Source organism: Nuphar pumila, chromosome 10 (genome assembly GCF_984573655.1).
Source record: "Nuphar pumila chromosome 10, dmNupPumi1.hap1.1, whole genome shotgun sequence".
Classification (NCBI taxonomy): Eukaryota; Viridiplantae; Streptophyta; class Magnoliopsida; order Nymphaeales; family Nymphaeaceae; genus Nuphar; species Nuphar pumila.
This window is the reverse complement of record NC_143258.1, coordinates 3,815,284-3,833,747: the sequence shown is the minus strand read 5'-3', so window position 1 is coordinate 3,833,747 and position 18,464 is coordinate 3,815,284.

Here is an 18,464-nt window from a genome sequence, read left to right as displayed (position 1 = left end):
AAGATGAAATAACCAGTGTTGGTATCGGCGCGTATCGGCCTATACTTATCGTATCGCCAGAAAATCGATACGATGCTGACCGGAATTGGTTAATTTTTATTAAATATAAAAAAATAGCTTAAAATTATATTTTAATATTATTTTAATGGCTCTAACACTTGTCACGTTCTGATTGAAACATAATATATTTTAAATTGGACTTGTATGCAGGATTTTTTTGTCTATTAAAAAATCAATGGTTGACAAAACACACAATTTTATGATTTAAAAGAATCACATTTTTTCATTGAAACGATTATGATTCAAAGACCATTTCTTACTAAATTGACCATGTTCAATCCATTTATAAGGTAAGATATGATCAAAACAACTTGTATCATAAGATTTAAGAAGGGTATGAACAGGGCGTAGCCATGATTCATGTGAGGGGCGGGGGGGGGGGGGGCAAAAGGGGTGTAGCAAAAAAAAAGTTGGTGTGATAGTCAGGAGTTTAGGGGCAACGCCCCTGAAATATTTTTTTTTTGAGATAAAATAAAAAATGGCTACAATTATTAATAAAAAACTATTTCATATGGACAAATCAAACTTTCTGCTGCAGTCTATCTCAACCTCAACAGAAAGTTCTTAAACATTATCTAATGGCAATATATAACACTGGTGCGATAACTTGAAGTTCATAACAATGCATAAATTGTATTTGTGACAAAATAAATCAAAATACAAAAGTATCAACTAAAATTTTAAATGACATTGCGTTGAGGTTGGTAATCAGGGCTGGGCTAGGACTGGGCTTTTAAAAAAAAAAAATTTACTGGGCCGGGAGGCAGGACTGGGCTACAACCCAGTCCTGCCCCCCCCCCCCCCCCCCCCCCCCGCTTTTGGGTATGAAGATGGGGGATGATAGATGGATCAATGGAACATAATTGCCATACTAAACGTTGGTGTTTGGGTGGTACACATTCATGGATGCAAACACATCTTAAGAAAAACTGATGCATTTTCTGAACTTTACAACAAACAACAACTACGCCTTCATCTCAAAACAATTGGGGTCGACGATATGAACCAAAAAAGAAAATCATTTTGGGTCTTCCACATGAATCCTTCTCCTCCAATCATTTCTATCCAATGCCATATCCTCGGTGAGGATCAAAGCATTCATATCCTTTCCTATCATCTCCATCCACCACAACAAAGCAGTGGATTAGCGACGACCACATTCTGTCGCTATTCCATCGTTAATTCGTCACTAACGGGCTTAGCGACGACAAGGCGACGGTATGCTTACGTCGCGATTTTTTTGACGCTAACTGGCGACAGAATAAATTTGTCGCTAGATCCGTCGCTAATTGCGACGAAATAACGAGCGATGTATTCCGTCGCCAATCCACCGGTACTAAACGGCGACCTCGGCTTGGCGACGGATTTACGTCCGTCGCTAGATTTATATGCATAGCGACGGATGTTTTCGTCGCTAATCCGTCACAAACACGAAAAAAAATAAAAAAATTTTATTTGAAAATTAAATATCAAGAATGGTACAATTTATATTTCATGTACAATTTATATTTCCTGTAAATAAAAAATAAACCACACAAAAAATTCCATATAAAAGGAATCTACAACAATTAATCGTTCCACCTTAAAATTAACAAGTTTAATTATTTATAATTCAACAATTACAATTAGGAAACAACAAAAAGTAGAACTTTTTCAACACAGTTCTCTAATCATAGCCAAAATTTTGTGCGTCTTCTTGTTCATTGCCTTTATCTATCCCTTCAGCTCCGCTACGCTGATTATCGCTAGCAGCCTACACAAGAAAAGAACAGTCAATATTGATAAACAAAATATAATGAAATAAATTACATACTATATGTGATTCTATCATGTGCTCATATGTGTTCTAAGGCAATAAAAAAACTTTATATGTGATTCTATTATGCTCATATGTGCTCTAAGGCAGACAAAAAACTTTATATGTGATTCTATCATGAATTATATGTGTTTTAAGGCATTAAAAATTTTTTATATGCGATTATATAATGCTCAGATGAGTTCTAAGGCAGCTAGAAAAACTCTATAAGTGATTCTACTATGCTCATATGTGCTTTAAGGCAGGCAAAAAGCTATATATGTGATTTGATCATGCTCGTATGTGTGCTAAGGCAGTCAAAAAATTGAATATGTGATTATAGCATGCTCATATGTGTTCAAAGGCAGACAGAAAAACTCTATATGTGATTCTATCATGCTCATATGTGCTCTAAGGCAGGCAAAGCAAAAAACTTTATATGTGATTCTATCATGCTCATATGTGCCCTAAGACAGGCAAAAAACTTTGTATGTGATTCTATCATGAATGATATATGTTCTAAGGCAGTAAAAAAACTCTATATGTGATTTTGGCATGCTCATATGTGTTTTAAGGTAGTCAAAAAACTGAATATGTGATTATAACATACTCATATGTATTCTCAGGCAGTCAAAAAACTGAATATGTGATTATAGCATGCTCATATGTGTTCTAAGACAGTAAAAAAAACTTTATATGTGATTCTATCATGCTCATATGTGCTCTAAGGCAGGCAAAAAACTCTATATGTGATTCTATCATGCTCATATGTGCTCTAAGGCAGGCAAAAAGTTATATATGTGATTCGATTATGCTCATATGTGTTCTAAGGCAGACAAAAAACTGAATATGTGATTATACCTAAGAAGGACCTGCAATCGAAGATCCCCTGTTCAACATAAGATTGTTGATCTCATCTCGGATAAAGGGGGCGACAGTGTCATGGAAGTAGTCATTCATTGTGTCCTTAATGATCTGGCGTAGATCATCACCAGAAAGAATATGCTGCTGCTTGGAGCTTATGTCGGGGAAAGAAGTCTGTGAGCCGTAACTGGAAGAAGCAATAATTGGTGAAGTGTTCAGATTACTCCCAAACCTGAACACACGACCTTTTTTGGGTTCACCTGCTGCAGTCACCCATGCTGCAAGATCAAATGATGGATGCTGAGTAGCGTCATCGCCATATCGCTCTACCATCTGTTGTTCATATGCCTCCTACAAAATAATGTTTAAAGTTTGCATTAATAATTAATGATAACATTATGATAACTTGCATATTGCAATAATTATTAATAGAATAAATACATACCGTTGTCGTTCTCACCTTCTCTGATACGAAGACTCCCGTGGTTTTTCGTTTATGTGTTTCAACAAACACATCCTTATATAGTAACATGTCTCCTTTTTCTGCTTCCTGCGAAGTTAAAGGACAAAAGATTTAGTTCACAAGTTTGCAACAATACTTATAAAATTAATATTATATATTGATGAGTTATCATTTTCTTTAGGTGACTCCCAAATGTCTTAGATTCACCTGTGTGTAGATGGGCTTCGGGGTTTTTCGTTCGATTTTGTGCAGCCTTCGCAGAGCGATTTCGAAATGCATCTCCCGCCCACTTATCACACATTTCATCCCAATAATCTCTCCTGATAGTAATAAGGTCATGACCCTTCCACTGTAGTGGATCATCTATTACGCCAGATGTTTTTTTTGCTGCAGTCTTCATATTGTGCAGCATGTCTGCAAATCGATTGGCATCCACCTTCTGCCACACCTTCCTTGCATCATTTTCTCCCACCGTAGTTGCAAAGTGATTCGAAGCCTATAAATATTTTCAGAAAGTTAGTAGACAATACTTAAAAAAATTAAATATAAAACACATTAACTATGAGGAACAACTGTATACCGTGAATGATGACCACAATCTGTCTAACACCTCCTTTGGGTACTCTTTCCATTGAGCAACCGGTCCTGGTAGATGTTGAAGAAGTGAATTCCTAATCTCCCGTACTACTTCTTGTGGCTCAAGCCTCGTGCTGCACATGAATTGGTACATAGTAAATATCAATATAAAATATTTATAAGATATGCAATAATTGAAAATAAAATACTTACGGTCGATTATCGATATACACTATTCGAATGAGTCTTCTTGTGCCAGACTGAGAAGACTCTGCAACCTGTGTTGGCTCATGACTTGTGTAATCAACTGGTGTAGGTGGGTCGTTTACAGGCGAAACATCATCTGTAAAAAAAGATGTTAGAAATTCTCAGAATGCGCATTTGAACTAATCAAGCATTCAATTAGTTATATGATATACCTATCACAGGAGCCCGTGAAGATGAAGGCTGGGCCTGACTACTACTGGATGAGCGACCACTGTAACCTCCACGACCCATATTCTAACAAATAACATATGTCATACAATACATTCAAATAATTCACATCAAGTATTATAATATTTTCAAGTCATTTGCATCAAGTATTACAATCATTCAAATCATTCGCATCAAGTATTGCAATACATTCAAATAATTCAAAACAAGTATTACAATGCATTCAAATAATTTATATCAGGTACTGCAATGCATTCAAGTCATTCACATCAAGCATTGCAATGCATTCAAATCATTTGCAGCAAGTATTACAATGCATTTAAATAATTCAAATCATTCACATCAAGTATTACAATAATTCAAATCATTCGTTGCATAAATTACAATACATTCAAATAATTCAAATCATTCACATCAAGTATTGCAATAAATTCAAATCATTCGTATCAAGTATTACAATACATTCAAATCATTCACATCAAGTATTACAATGCATTCAAATAATTTGTATCAAGTATTACAATACATTCAAATAAAATTTTTAATCATTCACATCAAGTATTGCAATACAACTCATTCATTCGCATCAAGTATTACAATGCATTCAAATCATTTATATCAGGTACTGCAATGCATTCAAGTCATTCACATCAAGCATTGCAATGCATTCAAATCATTCACATCAAGTATTACAATGCATTCAAATAATTCAAATAATTCACATCAAGTATTGCAATAATTCAAATCATTCATTGCATAAATTATAATACATTCAAATCATTCACATCAAGTATTGCAATGCATTTGAATCCTTCGTATCAAGTATTACAATACATTCAAATAATTCAAATCATTCACATCAAGTATTACAATGCATTCAAATAATTCGTATCAAGTCTTACAATACATTCAAATAAATTTTTTAAACATTCACATCAAGTATTGCAATACAACTCATTCATTCGCATCAAGTATTACAATACATTCAAATAATTCAAATCATTCACATCAAGTATTGCAATGCATTTAAATAGAGGTTTGTATTACAAGATTTTGCTCACTAGCTTGAGAATTCTTCTTCGTCACTTGTTTGACTTTCTTCTTCTTCTTCTTTTTCTTTGTTTACCCATCCACTTGGTACATCATTTGGATCGCATTCCTTTATGAATGTTTCATCAGCCAATGAAGCTATGACATGTATATCATGTGCAACATCGTGACCATAAGCGAAGTCATAGACATCATCTGATTGATAGTAATCGTTGTCTTCAGCTAACTTATCTTCCTGTAACTGATCATACTCAGGGTATAGTTTGGACTTCACCTTGTAAACTGCCCACCATTCATTTCTATCTGACTTTTTTATACTCGAATATGAAGTATAATAAACTTGTTGAGCTTGCGAGGCTAATATGAATGGTTCATATGTTTCAAACCTGGATTTATGATTCACCTCCACAATGCCTGAAGCTTTGTCGAGTCTTGTTGCAGTTGGATCAAACCAATGACATTTGAATAAAGTTACCCTGTTATTTATGCCTAAGTAAGTCAACTCCATTATTTCCTCTATAACACCGTAATAATCATGTTCATTTTCACCGTAGCTGCTACCCTTGACACACACATCATTATTCATCGTTGATTTGTTTATACCGTAATCTTTTGTATGGAATCGATAACCATTTACAATGTACCCATTGTAGCATTGCACAACTTTGGTCGGACCATTTTTTAAATCACATATTCCTTGATCTTTAGCATCACCATGGCGGACCTACATACAGACATAAACAATGATTGTGATCACGATCAATTAAGTAACTTAGTGTTGTTTATAAGTACAAAATTTATGTTAGCTTCTTTACCAACTCTTTCAATCACTCCACAAACTTAGTTTCACGTTCTTTTTGTACTTCTGCATCAGTGAGATGTGAAACTTTATTTTGCAACTCCAGATCAAATTGTCTGTAAATCACAAATACTTATATTATCGAGCCATGTATCCACATATAGAACATAAAAGGATTCATAATTGTGTTGCATCTACATATACTTACTCGATGTATGGGTCGATCGTTGAGCAATTAAAAAGAATATAGATGTGTGCTGCATCCAACTCTCGATCTGTCAAGAGCCTTGATCGACAACTACCAAATGCATGCCCAAGTGGTTGAAATATCGACAGCTTGTCAGCTACAGTTACTTGTTCTTCATCATCGTTACGGAGCAGGCATGTGTAACGTGTTTGAATATGAGGTTCTAAGTACATAGATGAGAAATTTGAAATTTCTTCTAAAGTGTACGCCTCACAAATAGATCCTTCTACTCTTGCTTTATTACGAACCTTTTTTTTAAGGTCGAACATGCATCTGGCAAAAATATACATTTCAAATTTTAAATATCTGTCATTAAAGAGACAAATATAAAAAAACATATACCTTTCAAATGAGTACATCCATCGATATTGCACAGAGCCACCAACCCTTAGTTCATATGGCAAATGTATGATCAAATGTTCCATAACATCGAAAAATGCTGGCGGAAATATCTTTTTTAGCAGACAAACAGTGGTGATGACAGAGTCCTCGAGATTCTTTACATCTGATACTACGACCTCCAATGCGCACAATGTTCTGAAAAATCCGCTCAACTTAGACAATACCCCCCATATAGGTTTGTCTAACATATCATGAAATGCTAGGGGTATCAATCGTTGCATAAAGATATGACAATCATGGCTCTTCAACCCATATAACTGTCCATCGTCAATCTTCACAGCCCGAGCAATGTTAGAGACATATCCATCTAGAAATCTCAATTGTCTCAACCATTGACATACATGTTTTATTTGATCAGGTTCGAGCACGTACTTTGCCTTTGGTTTCAGTACTTTGCCATTATACTCTTTGAGTTCCAATTCTGGTCATTTACATATTAATTTTAAATCCATACGGGCCTTCGAATTATCCTTCGTTTTTCCTTTATCATTCATTACTGTATTGAACACATTATCAAACACATTTTTCTCCACATGCATCACATTCAAATTATGTCGTATCAATAGGGTCGGCCAATACGGTAGTTCCCAAAAAATAGATTTCTTCATCCAATTGTGATCCTTCCCAAATCCACGGAAGGGTGTAAGACTATGGGCATCTGTTAATACATCTGGAAAGTATCGCAATCTTCTTAGAATCTCTATGCCAGACAATCTTGAGGATGAACCTTTTGTTTCATTTGTACCTGCTTTAAACACATTCTTTTGTCGTCGGAATGGATGGTCGCTGGGTAGAAATTGACGATGGCACTCAAACCAGCAAGGCTTCCTTTCATGCCTCAATCTAAAAGCTTTTGAATCCTTCATGCAGTACGGACATGCCAACCTCCCATGTGTGCTCCAACCAGATAGCATACCATATGCAGGAAAGTCACTGATTGTCCATAGAGCAGTGGCCTTCATATTGAAATTTTGTTTTTTGTGGGCATCATACGTGGTAACACCCTCATCCCACAATACTTTTAGTTCATCAATCAATGGTCTTAAATATACATCAAGATTTTGGTCAGGTGAGGTCGGACCAAAGATCAACAAAGACAAGAAAAGATTTGGACGTTTCATACACAAGCTTAATGGAAGGTTGTATGGAGTTACAAATACTGGCCAGCATGAGTATGGAGTTGATCTACCCCCAAATGGATTAAATTCATCTGTACATAAACCGAGTCTAACATTTCACACTTCCATTGTGAAGTTCTGATGAGTACGATCAAAGTGCTTCGAAGCTTCAGCGTCAACAGGATGCGTGATCTTGTTTTCATCGTGTCGAACTTTATTTGCATGTCATCTCATGTGTTTAGCTGTCCTTGAAGACATATACAATCGCTGCAATCTCGGAGTGATAGGAAAGTAGCGGAGCGACTTGTATGAAACTTCCTTTGATCTCGTGCTACCATTGCCTCTTGTCTTTCACTTGAACCGAGGATGCCCACATGACGGGCATGATATGTTGTTTTCCTGCTCCTTTAAATACAACATGCTGTGATTTGGACAAGCATCAATCTTTTTGTAACTCATAACTAGAGCGTTGACCATAACTTTCGCACGATAGAATTTTTTTTGCAATTTCTCATCTTTGGGCAACATACTCTTCACAATCATGCACAAATGGTCAATACATGATTGACTCAAATTATACTCGGACTTCAAATTCATTAGTTGAAGAACTGCAGACAAGATAGTGTGACTCTCGCAACCGTTCCAAAGTGGCTCATCAGCATCTCTAAGTAAATCATAAAATCTACTAGCTGCATCGTTTGGTGATTCTTCATCTACGACAGTTCTTACATCACTAGAACCCATAGCAGAACCCAGTTCTGTTCTTGCAGCATCAAATATCAAATTCGTATATGGATTATTGTGCACCACATTCACCCATGCATCAAAATCGTTTCTAAATTCTTCTCCATGAAACATCCAGTTCTGATAATCACTCACAAAACCCTTCATGTATAGGTGATGTCTAACGCTATGAGGTTCTACAAATCGACTATTCATTCAAATCTTGCAGAGACACCTAATCTGACCTGTGGGATCCACTGTACTGACACTTGCCGTTGCAAATTCAATAAAATTGTCAACACCATCCATATATTCATGCGATAACTCATTATCCACTATCCTACGGTACATCGACTCACGGTTTGCAGTCATTTTCTTATGATGTTACCAATAATAGCCTAACGAATTAAAAGAGAACAATCAGAATGCTACGATGAAGAAAATATCAAATTTATCATGCAATATATGATGCCATACAATAACAAGAATTTTGATGCATGCATTGATAACTTAATATTTTCATGTGCAAACTATTAATGACACGATACAATCATTTGAAACATGCTTTCATTATACAATTTCACATGGAAGTCATAATCAAATTGAAAGTAACTACATGCAAGCATGGATACAATTACATCAAACATTGCAATACAACGTAATCATTCATATCAAACAAATGGCAAACATGTACCTGTAGCAAACACACTTCAACATCTCACTAACTACTAATATGTCTAGCATGGACTCCGTACTCCAAAAATAAGAACACTTCAATATTCATACATTAAAATCATGCCCAGCATAACCTCCGAACTTCAACAAAGCAACCCTAAATATCAACAACTAAGTGAGTGTGTGAACAATAAAGTGTTACATCTAACAAATTAAATAACATGTGATATGCTTGCATCACTTACTCACCATGGGTATTTACCCAATTTGCATTGTTTTTGTCACTTACTTACCACAGGTGGATGAACACGAGCTGGTTCTGTTGAAAAATCTGCATAAAAAAACGTTGTTTTAAAATGAAGTCACCACGAAAAAAAAAAGAGATTGTTTCGGCAAGGGGTCGACTCCCCTGCTGTTCCGACAGGGGGTCGACCTCGTTCCGGAACATAGGGGGTTAACCCCCTTACGGAACATAGGGGGTTAACTGACCCCCTGTTCGGGCAGGGGGTCGACCCTCAGCCTTTCCGCCAGTGAGTCGACCCCCTGCCAGAACAGGCAGGGGGTTAATCCCCTGCCTGTTCCGACAAGGAGTTAACCTCCTGCTATTCCGGGTTAAACCCTTGTCGGGGTCGACCCTCTGTCGGAACAGGCAGAGGGTTAACCCCCTGCCTGTTCCGGCAAGGAGTTAACCCCCTGCCGGAACAACATGGGGTTAACCTCCTGCCGAAAATCGCGGGGGGGGGGGGGGGGGGTCCTTTACCTTTCTCCGGGCGGTGGGACCGACGAACGGCGAGAGTGGGACCGACGAATGGCGGGAGCGGCGAACAGCGGGAGCAGCGAAAGAGGAAAAGGAAAAGTTGTCTGGGATTAGGGTTATTCGAAACTTAGCGACGAAATTAATTCGTCGCTAAGCCAACGTAAATCAAATTTACGAAACGAGCGACGGACTATATTCCGTCGCTAAGTAGCGACGGACTAGATTTTGTCGCAAACGTCTTCGCCAAATGGTGCGGTCGTAACGACAAAACAATATGTCGCAAAATCCGTCGCTAAGTAGCGATGAAATGAGCGACGGACTATATTCCATCGCTATTTTCGTAAGCTTCATTAATTATAGTGACGGATGTTTTTCGCTCGTTAATTTTGTCGCTAAAGTCCGTCGCTAACAACGTATTTTCTTGTAGTGATCCAAGTCTTCTTAGGCATACCCCGACCTCTTTTAACTAATATATTTTCTCATTTCTCCATACTTCTAACTAAAGCATCTTTACGCCTTCGCCGAATATGTCCAAACCACCGTAAACAATTCTCTCTCATCTTATTTTCAATGGGTGCAACGCCTACCTTCTTACGTATCTCCTTGTTCTGAATCTTATCTTTTATTGTATTTCAACACATTCATCTCAGCATACACATCTCAGCTACACTCGTTTTTTGAATATGATGTCTCTTGGCAGCCCAACATTTCGTACCATATAGTAAAGCGGGCCTAATTGTCATCCTATAAAACTTTCTCTTCAACAACAATGGCATTCTACAATCACACAACACTCTAGTTGCACTTTTGCATTTCATCCACCCAACCTTTATCCTATGATTTACATCTTCATCAATTTCTCCATACTTTTGAATGATAGATCCCAAATATTTGAAACAGTCATCCATCGGTATTTCTTGCTCACCAAGCTTCACTATACTCCCATTACTACTTCGTTGCTTACTAAACCGACATTCCATATATTATGTCTTACTCTTACTCAACTTAAAACCTCTTGCTTCCAATGTCTGTCTCCATAATTCTAACTTAGCATTAACCCCAACTCTAGACTCATCAATCAAAACAATATCATCAGCAAACAACATATACCATGACACATTTTCTTGAATTGATCTCCTATGCTCATCCATCACTATAGCAAATAGGAAAGAGCTTAATGCAAATCCTTGATGTAACCCAACCGTTATAGGAAAATTGGTTGTCATCCCTCTACAAGTGCGGACATTGGTTATTACTCCTTCGTACATATCTTTAATTATACCAATGTACTTGAGAGAAACACATTTGTGAACTTTATATATATATATATATATATATATATATATACTCCATTTATTCTTCTTATGTTCTTTCTCTGGTTTCTGTCCACTTTTTCCCTCACTTATTTCGAGTTTTTAGGCTTCTTTCCTCCGTAACACAAGGGCAATTTAACTGACCGTGCAACTCATTCTTCTGCCCTAAACAAAACAAAGGAATAAAAGAAAATACACAAAAAGAAAAAGATGTTCATCGTGATTTAGGGACCTTAAGCTGACTTTTTTCTTGGGTGGGGGTTAGGCCAGAGGAAATTCTATATATTCATGCACACATATTGGCCGACTCCGGAAGGTCGTTCTCACATTACAAGAAAAAGCTCTTTTACTCGCCACACACTATTTTTCTTAGTGCCGGTGAAAAAGTGACTTATACTGACACTACATGTACTGCACCAGGACACAACCAATGAGATTACATCTAGCTTCAACCTTATGGCAAGAGTTATTCTTTGTGGGGTTTCTGCTTTGGAGATGCCAACAAACTATGATTGCTCCTAACCAGAAAAGCAGCACTCTCATGAGTCCTCAAACTGACTAGTTTGCTAAAGTATCCTCCACCTGTTAGTGTGCTCAAAATTTGGGAAGATAGATCCTGCATCAGCCATCAATGAAGAAAGTAGAAAGTTGAAGCTGATGAACATAAAAATCAAGTTCAAAAAGTGGGATTAAAACGGATGGGTTTGTAGAATTGGAAAACTATTGACCTTGGAGAATCGACAGCTCAACTCGCAAGGTCGTCCCACATCCTCTGTTTTTCTATTTTATTTGTTACTCTGACATGAAGCTGAGGGGTCAAGCTAGGCCCCAACCTGCTCGTTCAATCATCAGATATTTCTTTCTGAATCAAGATCATCATTTTCCTCGGTCCATTGTTTTATATTACAACCATGTCAACTCTCTCTCTCTTTATATATATATATATAGATATAGAGAGAGAGAGAGAGCTGCGCAACTCTTTAGGTGCACAACTACCAACCCAAACAGATGGGCCCTTCATCGCAGTTTTGATGGAGGGCCTATAAAAAATAGGCAAAAACATACATTTTTTCAAGTTTTTTGCCTTTTAGAGCGGGTTTCGAGCTAAAGGTCTCAGCAAAAAACTGGGATCTTTAGCAATGGTCAAAACAATGTCACTAAAGGCCCTAGTTTCCACCCCAGTTTTGGACGGGTCTTTAGTGACTGACTTCTGACCCCCTAAATGTCCCAGTTGCCGCCGAGACCATTTGGTGGTCAGAAACGGCCGCTAAAAATAAAAAAGCAGAAAAATGCATGTGTTGGAGTGTTTTTTTGCTTTTGTTGTGGCATGATGGACGACCCAAAGAGTTGCGCAGGTAGCTGGGCAGCTACTGCTCTCTCTCTCTCTCTCTCTCTCTCTCTCTCTCTCTATATATATATATATATATATATATATATATATATATATATTCGGTGATCCAAAATCAATGGCTACTAAGGTACCATTTTTTTCTGGCTCAGAAAACTATGTTTTTTCATTGAAAAAGTATGATCCAAGAGTAGATTCTCGCTAAATTGAACATGCTAAACACATCTAACGGTTCAGATCTATCATAAACAATTAAAACCTGTGGGACAGAACAGGGCAGAACGAGAAATGGGGCCTAATATGTTCAGTTTTCATATATATATATATATATATATATATATATATATATATATATATATATATATATATATATATATATATATATATATTAGTAATGATAGGGTACTCCCAAAGTACCTAGCTACTCCCACCTAATAGAAGCTTTAGATTGTCAAATTTGTTAAACTTTTTTAGTTGATCAGACCCTATAGATATTACCTATAAGCATTATTTAGTAGAAAACAAATTTTGGATCACGTGATTATAGCACATATGTTTGTTTTTTATGACCTTTACAAATCAACCACTCACAATGTATCAACATTGATCATGACTTAAAAATCCTACTTTTATATTCAAAACACATAATTCAAAGCATGAATCCTATCAAATAAACTATGTTGAGTACATCCATAAGGTATGATTGAAAATATACATCCTACAACTATGATTTTTAGTACATGGGAGTAGGTACTCCCGAGCACCCTAACATCTCTCTCTCTCTCTCTCTCTCTATATATATATATATATATATATAGAGAGAGAGAGAGAGAGAACTATATCTCAACTTGAACAAGCAGTGGGCCATGTGGAATAAAACACGTAAAAGCTAGCTTTGTTCAGCACATCCAGCACCTCTTCTATAATTAGCTTATTAGATAATGTTCGCAAGCTTCAAGATCATAATATATAAAAAGAAACAGCAGAAACACGAACTTAAAGTATTAGGCTACACAAACTTTAGCCTTTAGGGTTGCAAATTGCAATTTGAAATAATCCATGTAGATTATTCATCTCTAAAAATCAGTACATATACCAAACTAATTAATTGTATATATTCACTATCAGAGTCAAATTTTTTGTGAGCCAAGTTGTGGAGTTATGTCACATGGACACGACAGAAAATGACACGAGACACCACACTTTTGTGTGATCAAGAAAAGTATATCCGACCCAAACTGACTTCATTTAGTCAGATTTGGTAAAGCAAAACCATATCTGATTATAATCGGATGCAGATATTATTTTTATCTTTTGCTACCGAATCTGATGGATATCTGAATCTGTTTACATGTAAAAAGGTTGATTTGGTATGAGCTTTTTGTCATCCAAATCCAGATTCGATTCAGAATACGTTCAAGCAACATCTGAATAATTAGTTGGATCTGTTGTTGGTCGCATCCAATCTGAATCCAAACAGTTCAAGAAAAGGACGCAGGTTTGTAAAAGCGTCTGCCAGCTCAGTTTCCCATGAAAGTTCTTTCATATGGTGGGAGGTATGAAGGGATTTTCACATGAAAAGAACAATGTGTTGGATAAAGCTGGGGCCTACCTATTTGTCAGTACGTATGATACTTTACTACCATGATGGTTGGATATTTGTTTCACCCTGAAACATGAAAGGAAAGGAAAGGGATTCCAGCGTACCAATTTCCCATGAAAACTACATGAAACAAACTGGATCCTAGTGCAACTTTGGTAGTACAGCAGAATTTAAACCCAAAATGGAACCCTGGGTCATAATAAGGAAAAAAAGTGCCCCCCTCCACTAGTATTTGGGTAACTATGGGTAGCTTATCCGGGTGGGCCCAGATTCTTACAGATCTTCACAGGCCACACCTGGATCTTATATTGGTGGATTATGGATAAGTCCAAATCAGCCTGAGTTGGGCCCAACCTAATTGAGTTGCCCCCAGTTTTTTTCTCTTTTTTCCAGTTTTGCATCATTTTACAGTTTCTTGCACCTCGTGTTCAGATCCAGATCCGAGAAAAAACTTGCCAAGAGGAACTGCTGGTCCAAGTAAGCTCAGAAAGTCAAAAGCCTAAGCAACCAACCTGACAAGCCAATCTCACCTGCCATCTAAGCGGGTCCAAATCTGGACTTGTTAGGTCAGCTTGGGTCCAGAACCGTTGGCATCCCAAATCGGTTGTGGTTGGTGGCTGAGGGGTTCTTGGCATCTACCAAATTAAAGATGGTCAGCCACAAACAAAGGGGGTGGCCCAGATCCCTTGTCCATTGTGGCCAACACCATCCTGCCATAATGCCCATGCACGTTCAAATAAAATGATAAAATTGCCCCCATTCATGTGGTCTGCCACGCTGACAAGGGTGAAAGAGACTCAAAAACCATTTTTGTCCTCTCTCTCTCTCTCTCTCTCTCTCTATATATATATATATATATATATATATATATATATATATATATATGCAGGTTTTCAAGACTTTGTTCATTGACATTTCCTCTACCCTATATTCCTTTAACCGGTGAGTGTTTCTCTTGATCAAATAGACGATCTCGTTCGTGCTGTAGGGTCCTTGATATGGTCTTTGTCACCCCTAATTTATTGGACCTCATTCCCGACGTTAAGTGTGTTGTTTGCTCCCTCTATCTCGGATCATGAGCAGATCATCACTCATTGGGGGGATGGCTTTCAACCCACCAGGAGTTTTACGTTTGAAGAATGGTGGCTTCAGGAGCCAGATTTTCTTTCAGTTATTGCTAATTCTTAGAGCAAACTTGTTGATGAGCATTGGGCAGCGCTCTGGGTTCAAAATAAACTTTCTCGTCTAGCTAAGGATATCAACGTTTGGCTTCATAGTCGTAATGTGAAGAAATTTCAGCAAATGGCTGCATGGGATCAAGAGATTTTTACGTTGTATCAGTATATGTCTTCTCCTGACTCTCTTTCTGATTTGCAACTTCTCAGTCTACAGGTCAGGTCCTTAGAATTAACTATGCTTTTGAAAAGTTGGAGAGTCAAAGAGGAAATTTGTTGGAAGCAGAGGTCTAGGGTAAAATGACTTACGGTTGGTGATGACAATACTAAATTTTTTCACTCATATGCTTCTCATCGTCATAGGAGGAAGGTCGTTCCTTCTATCTCCATTGGGGGTGTTTCCTATCTCAATCGGCATGTTAATCCGACAGTCTCGCTATATTTTAAGGATTTATATTCTGCTTCGTTAACTGTGGAGGGTATCTTTGATAATGTCTTAGTTGGGTCAATTCAACCTGAGCAAGCCAGATCTATGCAAAGGAGGTTCTCTGACGATGAGATTTTTAGGGCCATTAAGGATGTGTCGGGTTGAAAAGCGCCTGGCATTGACAAGTTTCATGTCGACTTTTTTAGAATCTTTTTGGACTGTGTTAAATCAGACGTGGTGAGCATGTTTGATGAGTTCTATCGTAACTCCAGACTGCCTTATCATTTTCATGTTGCTATTATTTTGCTTATTCCGAAAGAGGATGAGGCCACTGATATTTCATTATTCCACCCTATCTCAGTTATGAGTGCTCGCTATTGAATGTTTGCCAAGGTTTTGGCGAATAGGCTGAAATCGGTAGCTAACCATATTTTTTTAACTCTCAGTTTACCTTTATTCGTAATAAGAGGGTCCAACAATCGTTCATCATGGCGTCCGAGGTTGTTCATTCCTTGCAGCATAGCGGTCAACCTTACTTTGTCCTTAAATTAGACTTTCATAAAGCTTTTGACTCTGTGCATTGGTCATTCTTATTTCAAATGTTAGCAAATTTCGGTATTGGTCATCATTTTTCTGATTGGGTGCGGGAGCTGGTCTCAAATGCCCAGGCCATGTTAAATATCAATGGTGTTAGACGAGACCGGTTCAAGCTGGGGCGGGGTTTGCGGCAAGGGTGCCCCCTCTCGCCTTTGTTGTTCAATGTTGTTGCTGAGGGTCTTGTGGTCTTGCTTAAGCGGGTTGCGGTATCGTGTTTCATTGATCCTTTGTAGGTTTCAGACTTCCTAGGTCATATTCTTACTTATGCTGATGATATGATCATTTTTTGTCATGCAAATGTTCAGCAGATGCTTAGGTTTAAGCTTATCATTCAGTTCTTTCTCTCCCTATCTGGGCTTTCTCTAAATGAGACCAAATGCTCTATTACCATGTTCAATGTGCATACCAATACAGTTGGAAAGAGAATTTTTAATTGCATTATTTCTGACATGCCTATTATGTACCTGAGCTTGCCGTTATAAGTGAAGCACCTCTTTTCTGCTGCTTGGGCTTCAACGCTTCAAAAAGTGAAGTGCAAATTGCTTTCGTGGCAGTCGTTTTATCTCTCCATTGTTGGTCGTCTAACCTTAGTCAGACATGTTCTTTCAACTATTCCAGAATTTTTCATGTCTATGTTTGTGATGCCTGTGGGAATAGAGAAGCAGTTGACGCGCTTGCTGGCAGGTTTTCTATGGTCTGGGTGTCAATTCAAGGGTAAGCATCACTTGATTGGTTGGTGTTCGGTGGTCTTACCTCGACGTATGGCTGGTTTAGGCATTCCAACGCCCAGACTGCGGAGCTTTGTTCTTGTCGCTAAGCAATGTTGGTTGGCCCACCAACCGGATAACCCATGTACTCATTTGCTTCTTGCTAAATATGGGGCTCCTGCTCTTATCCCGGTTCGTCTGGGAATCCGGGGTTTGGCGCTATCGCACTTGCGTAAATCGTGGTTGAGGGCTCTATCCTGCTTCAGAGACCATTTTGAGGACTCCGAAAATTTTGGTCAGTGGTTGCAGTGAGCGTTGGCGCCAAGCGGAGAGTTCCTCACCAAAAAAGCCTATAGATCGTTGCTCCCCCCGGGGGCTGATTGGTTGCCCGAGGATGTGCTTTGGGCGAAGGGTCCTTCTCCCCGTTCTCGAGTCCAGACTTGGTTAATTTTGCACGATAGGATCCAGACCCACAATAATTTTAAAAAGTGGGGCATTCAACTCCCGAGTTGGTGCATGCTTTGTCAAGCTGCAAAAGAATCTATGTTTCACTTGTTCTGGTGTTGCCCAATATTTGTGGAACTCTTTAGCAGGACCTGGAGGCATCTGGAACTGTTTGTTAAGGAGGAATCTTTTGCGCTAGATCTGATCTTGGGCCCGGTTTGTATTAGGCGCAGCACGAGGTGAAGGTTCATCTGGCGAACGTGGTTGCTTACTTATTGGTGGTTTGTTTGGATGGCACGAAACGATGCTCATTTTCGTCAAATTTCGGTTAACATTAAAAACCTGGTGCATAAAATCTTGGTAAATGTTTATGCGATCTTGTGTATGCATTTTAGTGATCTTATGCGCCCTCCTGCTGATGCTACCTCTCTTTTGCCGCAATTTGGGCAAGCAACTCCCGCGTAAGCCCGTTTTATCTGTCTCATGTTCTTTTTCTCTTCTGCTTTCTTTATTTGTTTTGACTTTCCTCTTGTTCAGTTCATGGGTTCAACATTTTGTTGATCTTCATGAGTGGTAATGTTGAATTTCTTTCGTCTCTCTCTCTCTCTCTCTCTCTCTCTCAACCATAACACATATTGCGAGAAATTGTCTGAAAGTTTAAAATGGCAAATTATCACGAGATTTTCAAAATATCGTGAGATTTATGCAAAAACATAAATGCCATGATTTAAACGTGATATTTATGTTTCAAATGGCTACTCATCATGAAAAAATCTTGTATTTTTATTTTTAAATAATTTTTATTCATATTTTCTTATAAAATAAATTTTATATTTTTTTATTTTTTACTGCAGAGATTTTGCCAAAAATGTGAGAATTATGAAAA